Raw genomic sequence first — 8015 nt, forward strand, 5'->3', positions numbered from 1 at the left:
TGATCCAGGCAAAAGCCTCTCCTCCTAACAGAGCAACTTGGGTGGTACATCTGCCTTAAGCTGAATCAAGCTTTAAGCAGAAATCTTTCAGACTCAGAGGGAAGGCAGTCCTTTCCCAACCCCATCCATGTGGCCTCTGGTGGTGGAAGCCTGTCCCCCAGTAAGCTACTTCCTCTAGCTAGACCCCACCTCCCTAAGGTTCCACAGCCTCCCAAACAATACATCAGCTGGGGATCAAGGGCTTTATCATGTGAGCCTGTGTCGGATCTCTCATACTCCAACTAGAAACATTCCTCTAAAATAAGGCCGCTCACATCTTTTGACCAGATCCACCAAGGCATCTAAGCACATGGCACCATTTCTGGCCCCGCCCACCAATCACCCAGTATAAAACCTCCTGTCAGTCACAAAACAGCTCTTGGCCCTAGGATCACATTCAGTATTGTAGGGTGTGACATTCTGAATCTACATGGGTATGTTTGCCCATAAATATAAACAGCCCAAACTTTGCTCCTAATTAATCTTCCAAGCTCCTCCTGACTTGTCTGATTCACCTCCTCCACACATATGCAGTTCTGACGTCCATCCATCACGATGGAACACAGACAGGAAAGGGCACTATTCTCAAGCCTCCTGATTATGGCAGAGACATGACCCGAACTAATAATAACATCCAACACAGGGGGTGGGGAGAGCAGGTGCTGTGCACATTCAATTTTAAGCATTTTTGCATGTATGATCATATTAAAAATACACATCTACACATGTGTAGAGGGCACAGTTGGACCAAAGCATGCTGGCAAAGCACACTTCAACTCCGAGTTGGCCTCAGATGGCATGGACATTAAAGCACCTTGGTCCTGTGATTAGAAAGGCTAAGGGGATTCTCTAGATACATAATTCCTTGTGAAATTACAGCTTGTCAGTGCTTCCTAAAGTCCCAGAGCTAATAGCCACCCTCAAATTTCCTCCCATAGAGAAAGCCTTGTATGGGCCCATAATCCCACACGCTGTGAGCTGATACAGTGTCCTGCCTTAGGTTAGAGTGGGTCTTGGAACTTGATCTAGATGACGGCCTGTGGATGCAGACATAACGCTGCAAATGTAAGAAGTAGACTATATGCAGGTGGGCGCCGGCTCTTGGTCCCTGAGGACTTGCCGCTCTAGGATGCATGAGGCAAGGTGGTAACATCATCTCTGCATCCTACTCCCGTTCAGGGGCAAAAAGAAACCAACATTTTATAACGTGAAGCACTGGCTGGACTTTAAAGGATATACCAAAGCTGAGGATAGAAAAGCAGTTTCTCAGTGCCTTGAGGTGCCTACGGAGGCTCACTGCCTTCGTGACACTTAACTCTCCTGGCAACTGGCAGGCAGTATCAGAGCAGAGATGCCCTCGCCTGCAGCTTAGGAATCAGGGAAGCCAGGACTGAGGTCTAGCCTGCCAACCCTGCAGCATACTGTGCTCACAGGCGATGGGGGGCACAAAGGGTGGTCACAATACCAGTATCAGCACAGCAATGAATCAGGAAGTCCACCAGGCTTAGCAGTGGGCAGCAGTCCAAGTAGAATTACTTTTAAGACTACAGAAGCAAAAGGAATAAGGAATAATGAGGACTCCCAGGCAGTTGTGGTCTCAGAGGAAGAGTGACGAGATGTGGGAACACTGATGTGGCAGACACATTCATACACATCCCAAAGAGATAGGAATGAGAAAGCTGTCTTTGCAGATGTCACATGATCACTGGTAAGGCTGACCACGATGTTTGTGACACCAGCACACTTATAAAAATGGATTCATCAGCTCTCAGAAGTTGTACACCATCTTGGTATCATTTGGGGACCTGACATTTTGTTAACCATGCTCCTAATCCGTATCAAGATTCTAGAATACAGGGACCATCAATTCATCAGCATGGAAGAACACAGAAGCTCAGTTCAGACTCACTTGGGGTGAACCTAGAACAGGTCCAAGCTTCCAGCACACGCCAGGTCATTCGTAAGTGTTGGGCCCCTTATCTGCTACACATTTAAACAAGAAGATTCTGTATGGGTAAACAGAAACACTCCATTGGAAGATGATTAATTCACTCCCCACTTCACAGGAAACAAAAGCAGACAAAACACTACTATCACAATACAGGAAACCTAAGCAGCATAGTTAAAACTAGGACCATAGCTAGAAGATGCAGATCTAACTCAGGGCCACAGAAATGGACGCCACGCCAAAGGACTGTCCTGAAAGCTGACTTTCGGATAAACCACAGAAAACCCTTCATTAGGTTCTCACTGTATAGCCATGGCATACAGAACTCTGATACCAAATCATAAAGCAAAGGTAACCTTCAAAACCTCTCACAAGAAAATAAGTCTTCTACTTAACAATTCTTTGGCCAGAAATTGATTATCAAAATCTCCATTCTGACACTGCACTGTCTCTAGACAAAACATACAATCCTGGGGCACCGCAACAAATCGAAGATAAGAAGGGCAAGAACTGTGGCGGGAAATCTCCCTTCCCTGTGACACCTGGTGTCCTCGTACATCTCTGCTGCGGTGATTAAAGGCCACCGCAGAAGCAACTTCAAGAAAAAGGTTTATATGTTTATTGACTTACAGTTTTTCAGCATAGGCGACAGGGAGATGTGCTGCCCCCTGGAGGTCCCACAGAAACACGTCTTCTCTGGATGCAATGGAGCTGCTACAACTGTGGCCTGAATCTGCATCGTTTGCCCCGGAGGAGGCGGAGGACGAGAGGCAACAACGTTCGATGCTGGTGGCCTGCAGGCATAGCAATCTTGCCTGCTAGAGGCTGCCACCAAGGACAGGGTGGTTTGTGGCTGCCTGGAACTCCCACAGAAACATGTTGTTGCTGAGTAGAAACTGCCCTGGGCCCACAGGCTGGCTGGCCCCCACCAACATGGAGCCACCGTGGTTCCTGTGTTGTTCGCATGTTAGGGAGGCGGAGACACAGGATGATGGTTTGGCCTGAAGCAGAGCCAAGTGGAGGGGCAGCTGGAACCTACCAAGGACAGGACGCAAGCATAGGAGCTGAGACAGAAAAGTCTCCATCCTGACAGTCTGGAGCCAAGAAATACCACAAAATCACAACATTCTTTGCAGCTCTGCCCCCACTGCAAGTGTTAGAGCTCTGCTGGGGGGAAGGGTCCCCGATGCAAGTGTAACAACTCTGTTCCAGCGGGGGAGGGTTTCCGCTCCGCCCTTGAGTTGTTACAGTTGGACGCTCTTCCAGCAAAGTCGTTACACCTGAAGCCTGCTCGTGGGGCAGTCACAACATCCAGGAGAGTGAGAAGCAGCGGCAAACTGGAGCTTATATAGCCTTTCTTGGGAGGGGTGGGGCAGAGCTTTTTCAAGGCCGCTCAGGATTGGTGGAGTTTTGTGGAGATCGAGTCAGGGGAAGAGCTGTTTCTCCTTGCTCCCTTTTTCCCCTACCCCGGGTAGAATGCAGTGGCCAGAGCTCCCTCAGAAGCACATCGTGACCAAACAGCGCTGGTCCTAGGCCTGCTATCCCTCATGGGTTCGGAGCCCCTGAGTCTACCTGCAGTCCTTGCTGCTTGCTCTGCTGGGAGAGAGAGGGCAGGTAGCAGCAGTGCTGCCCACAGGCTGCAAGCAGAAAGATTGAGCCCGGCGAGCCTCGGAGTGGCAGACTTGGACAGTGGGGAGGTGCACAGCAGCCCGGACCTCACCCAGAACCTGCCCCCGGATGCCCTGCATAGTGGCGACAGATACGTTAGGATATCTGAGTGGAGTATTGGCATGGTCCAGTGTTTATGGTGTTCCCCAAACCAGAATCCTTGAACCAGGCCTTGAATATCTGCATGTAAAGTGGGGGATCCAACAGGGTGGTGTGCAGCATTCTGGGGCTTGCACTTTGATACAGACACACACTGTCCTGGTTCCGAGCCACGACAGGACGACCAAGATGAAAAACGACTCATTTTCTGGATTAGACCCTGTCAAAAGCCCTCTAATGGTCCATGCTGCCCCTGGAGGACACTTTGATCACTGCGGTCTGCTGTCCAAGGCCATGTTGGGAGCATCATGCGGGGGTGGGGGGGTGGGGGGGGAGCATACCTTGGAGTACCGGGAAGTGAGTGGGCTTGGGGTTCATGATGGGAAATTCCTAAATAATAAAGATATTATGAAAAAATAATAATTGAATTTCTTGATCTTTGTTACCAGACAATGTATATTACAGGAGCTTGGTCAAAGAGAGCTTATAGTTTCTGAGTGCTAGCTAATTCTCAGAGGGAGAAGAGAAACCAGTTCACTGATTGGTTGGACAGGTAGGGGACGTGCCACCATTTTGTCTGTGAAAGTCTATTCTGAATTTAAAAATCCGTGGTGAAACGTGGCTCTCAAGAGCTCACCCTGGGCTCCCAGCAGCATTTAATCCTAATCTTTCTTACACCGGACCCATGTTGTCCAACAGAGCAAACTCTCCTGCTTCCCTGGGCCATTCGGGGGTCAATGGTTCCCAACACCTTGTGGGTTCAGGTTCATCTCCTGCTTCTTACTGAGGTTTGCACGGGGCCAAGGCTCATTCAAAGTGTTTCACAGATGTATTACCCTCCCCTGTCTCACAAAGGCAGGAGGCCTGCGAGGAGCTGACAGCTAGTGAGAAAATGGCTGCCTGGACGTGAGAGAAGAACATGGCGCTTGGATCTGTGAAGAAGTTGATGCCATTCCATTCTGCATATAGATAGGATCAAGCTGTCAAAACTGGGTATGATTCAGAGCGGAGAATTCTTAACTGAAGGTGCCCAGGCAATGGGGAATGGCCAAGGTCCTACAGGGCCATGAGATAGCACCATCAGCATACAGCATGGGAAAAACTGGGTCACCGGTGGCTGGTTACAAGACCGGCTGAGATCCTCTGCATGAAGGTTGTCCAGGTAAACATACCTGCTCAGTTTAGAAAGATGAAGCCTCGTTGAATGTATTCTCTCCCAACAATGTGTGTGTGTGTGTGTGTGTGTGTATTATTTGTGTGTTTGGTTTTGATTGAAGGTCTTACTCAGTTGCCCAGACTGGCCTTGAGCCTTCATTTCTCCTGCTTAGGCCTCCGGAGAACAAAGGTTTCCAAGTCCCATCACCAGCCTCATCCGATAAATGCTTTTATTTTAGGTGAAACCATTTTCCTGTGTGTAGGAGCCCCATCTAGGAAATACGGCCCCAGTAGTAAGAGAGTAAACTTCATCCAGTACTGGGGTCTCCGATTGTGAGTTGAGAAAAGAGGGCCTACCCTGCCCACCCCTACTCTGGCTTCCAGCCAGGGTCTCCCCTGCCCACACCACCCCTGCTTCCAGCCTTGACTTGGGTCAGAATAGAGAAAATATCCAGCAAGAAGTTGGAAAGAAACTCAGTGGGTGTGAGATGGAATAGACAGGGATCAGACACAAAATCCCCATGTCTTCTTTTTTAATTTATTTATTTATTAAGGATTTCTGCCTCCTTCCCGCCACCGCCTCCCATGTCCCTTCCCCTCCCCCGATCAAGTCCCTCTCCCTCATCAGCTCGAGGAGCAATCAGGGTTCCCTGACCCGTGGGAAGTCCAAGGACCACCCACCTCCATCCAGGTCTAGTAAGGTGAGCATCCAAACTGCCTAGGCTCCCCCAAAGCCAGTACGTGCAGTAGGATCAGAAACCCATTGCCATTGAAGAAAACAAAACTAAAAAAGCAGTCACAAGGCAGAGCCCAGAAACTGTTGAAACACAGTGCTTGTGTGCCACCTGCTGGCCATGATTTATCATTGCATGCTAACTGTCTACTTGTTTGTTTTTAAAGAATTTTGCATACCACCTACCTTCCTCTTCTTGATGCCTCCACAAACTAGATGTCAGGGGACAGAACTACTCCAATAGCCCCTGTCTCCTTCAGCTATCTGCCCCTCTGGTCATTGTGGAAGGTCCTCCTCCTAAACCTTAAGGACCTCCTCCAAACTCCTGCCCCTGATTACTTGGCATACACATTTCTATTGTATTTAGGACTGTTTCATTTTGTTGTTGTTGTTGTTACATAAAAGCTGCTTCCTCTCTGGCATCCATATACTTCTTCTTCATCCAGCCATTTGAATGCATACGGTGTCCGTAGCCTTTCTCTTCCCACCGTTTCTCATATACCAGTCTCTGGCTTCTAGTCTCTTCGAAGAAGATGAGTTTGACAAGATCATCAACACATTCCTTAACATAAGAGACAATGGGTGCTTTCAACAAGTCTCCACAGGGGCATCTTCCCTGACATTAGTGGAGAGTCCAGAACTTACTGCCCAGTGTTCTATTTTCCACATATAGTGTCACCGTCCACAACTCGGGACTTCTGAGAATCATGGACTGCTTTTGTACTGGTCCATCAGTGTTCTTCCTCGAACTTAGTCCTGCTGGTAACAGCTCCTCGTGCACAACTCCTCCTTTCCTGTGCACACCTGCTTCTGTCCTGTGCACACCTCCTGCTGTCCTGAGCACACCTGCTTCTGTCCTGTGCACACCTGCTTCTGTCCTGTGCACACCTGCTTCTGTCATGTGCACACCTCCTCCTGTCCTGTGCACACCTGCTCCTGTCCTGTGCACACCTGCTTCTGTCCTGTGCACACCTGCTTCTGTCATGTGCACACCTCCTCCTGTCCTGTGCACACCAGCTCCTGTCCTGTGCACACCTCCTCCTGTCCTGTGCACACCCGCTGCTGTCCTGTGCACACCCGCTCCTGTCCTGTGCACACCTCTTCTGTCCTGTGCACACCTCCTCCTGTCCGGTGCACACCTCCTCCTGTCCTCTGCACACCTCCTCCTGTCCTGTGCACACCTCCTCCGGTCCTGTGCACACCTCCTCCTGTCCTGTGCACACCTCCTCCTGTCCTGTGCACACCTCCTCCTGTCCTGTGCACACCCGCTCCTGTCCTGTGCACACCCGCTCCTGTCCTGTGCACACCTCCTCCTGTCCTGTGCACACCTCCTCCTGTCCTGTGCACACCTCCTCCTGTCCTGTGCACACCTCCTCCTGTCCTGTGCACACCCGCTCCTGTCCTGTGCACACCCGCTCCTGTCCTGTGCACACCTCCTCCCGTCCTGTGCACACCTCCTCCTGTCCTGTGCACACCCGCTCCTGTCCTGTGCACACCTGCTTCTGTCCTGTGCACACCTCCTCCTGTCCTGTGCACACCCGCTTCTGTCCTGTGCACACCTGCTTCTGTCCTGTGCACACCTGCTTCTGTCCTGTGCACACCTGCTTCTGTCCTGTGCACACCTCCTCCTGTCCTGTGCACACCCGCTTCTGTCCTGTGCACACCTGCTTCTGTCCTGTGCACACCCGCTTCTGTCCTGTGCACACCTGCTTCTGTCCTGTGCACACCTGCTTCTGTCCTGTGCACACCTCCTCCTGTCCTGTGCACACCCGCTTCTGTCCTGTGCACACCTGCTTCTGTCCTGTGCACACCTGCTTCTGTCCTGTGCACACCTGCTTCTGTCCTGTGCACACCCGCTCCTGTCCTGTGCACACCTCCTCCTGTCCTGTGCACACCTCCTCCTGTCCTGTGCACACCTCCTCCTGTCCTGTGCACACCTCCTCCTGTCCTGTGCACACCCGCTCCTGTCCTGTGCACACCCGCTCCTGTCCTGTGCACACCTCCTCCCGTCCTGTGCACACCTCCTCCTGTCCTGTGCACACCCGCTCCTGTCCTGTGCACACCTGCTTCTGTCCTGTGCACACCTCCTCCTGTCCTGTGCACACCCGCTTCTGTCCTGTGCACACCTCCTCCTGTCCTGTGCACACCTGCTTCTGTCCTGTGCACACCTGCTTCTGTCCTGTGCACAACTCCTCCTGTCCTGTGCACACCCGCTCCTGTCCTGTGCACACCCGCTCCTGTCCTGTGCACACCTCCTCCTGTCCTGTGCACACCTCCTCCTGTCCTGTGCACACCTCCTCCTGTCCTGTGCACACCCGCTCCTGTCCTGTGCACACCTCCTCCTGTCCTGTGCACACCTCGTCCTGTCCTGTG

Source organism: Microtus pennsylvanicus, chromosome 8 (genome assembly GCF_037038515.1).
Source record: "Microtus pennsylvanicus isolate mMicPen1 chromosome 8, mMicPen1.hap1, whole genome shotgun sequence".
In the NCBI taxonomy this organism is placed as follows: domain Eukaryota; kingdom Metazoa; phylum Chordata; class Mammalia; order Rodentia; family Cricetidae; genus Microtus; species Microtus pennsylvanicus.